Here is a 1,628-nt window from a genome sequence, read left to right as displayed (position 1 = left end):
GACGACGATGAGGATGATGATGATGATGATGATGTAGATGATAATCTATATTCAGTGTGATTGAAGTAAGAAACTAGGAAATTGGAAAAGCCCTGGCCCAAATGAAGTACCAGGTTATTGGCTGAAAACATCATACAGTTGCCTGAAAGTATTGCTGCACAACTGGAAGAATGCCTGCAGCAGGGTTGCATCTCTACCTGGATGACAAAAGGAGGAATATTATTGTGTCTCAAGGATCCCCTTGAAAGGTAAATTGGAACCACTTATGTGAAAATTTATGACAAGTGTCTTGGAGGAAAATTTACATAATCATCTGGAAAGTAACAGTCAAATAACAGAAGAACCGTAAGGATACAAGAAACAAAGTCGGGCAATAATTAATTGATAAATTAATTATTTGATAAAAGGATAATTAGAAATTTTATATGCTGATTGACAGGAGTGAACGTAGCATGGTTAGATTACAAAAAAGCATTTAACAGGGTACCACACAGTTGGATAAGTGAAACATTGAGCATGTTTGGAGTGGCAGAAAATATGGAGAAAATGGTTAATGAAAGTATGAAACATTGGAATACTGAATTGATTGCAGGAAAACAAAGATTTAGGAAAGTGAACATCAAACGTAGTATATTTCAAAGTGATAGCTTATCTCCATTATTATTTGTATTGGCCATGATACTGCTCAGTCTAATATTGCAAAAAGTTAAAATAGCTTATGATTTGGGAAAAGGATATGGTCAGATAAATCATCTCCTCTTTATGGATGATATGAAGATTTATGCGAAAAAGGAGAAACAGCTTGAAAGTCTTGTACATACTGCTTGCATTTTCTGAATTGATGTAGGTATGGAATCTGGGATTGAAAAGTGTGCTATATTGAAAATGAAATGAAGAAGATTTGAAGGAAGCCATGGAAGTGAAATGCCAACTGAGCAAATAATGAAAATGGTTGAGAAAGGACAGTGGTGTAAGTATTTGGGGATATTAAAGGCAGATGAACTAAAATATGAAGGGATAAAACAAATTACCAGTAAAATGTATACAAGAAGAGGGAGAAAAATCTTGCTGTCAAAGTTGAATTTGGAAAATCTTATTGAAGCAACAAATACAAGAGCAGTACGGGTAATCAAATATGGAACTGGAACTCTATACTGAACCAAAAACGGCATGCAGAAACTTGACAGAAAAACTAGAAAGTTGTTGACAATGTATGGAGCCCACCATCCAAAAGCTGATATGAACCAGTTGTACATGAAGAGAGACCAGGGTGGAAGAGGCTTGATTGCTGTGGAAGAGTGTGTACAGATGGAAAGGAAAAGCCTACGAGAATATTTACAAAACAGCTCAGAGTAATTACTAAAGACAGTAAATAAAGAACAAGTGATGAAGTGGGGAATAGGCAAAAAGGATAAGAATGAAATTCAAAGAGAGCATGTTAAACAGACTGAAGAGAAACTGTTGCATGGTCAGTTTTGGAAAGCCACTAAAGACATATGTGGAGCAAAATCCTGGGGTTTGGTTAAAGAAAGGGCAAATAAAAAACAAAACCTAGAGCCTTGTTATAGCAGCTATAGATCAAGTGATAAAAATAACTTGAGAAAATATGTGGGAGGGGGGGGGGGGGG

The sequence above is a fragment of the Octopus bimaculoides genome, chromosome 2, assembly GCF_001194135.2.
Source record: "Octopus bimaculoides isolate UCB-OBI-ISO-001 chromosome 2, ASM119413v2, whole genome shotgun sequence".
Classification (NCBI taxonomy): domain Eukaryota; kingdom Metazoa; phylum Mollusca; class Cephalopoda; order Octopoda; family Octopodidae; genus Octopus; species Octopus bimaculoides.
The sequence above is the reverse complement of the archived record's forward strand: the minus strand, read 5'-3'. Positions refer to the sequence as shown.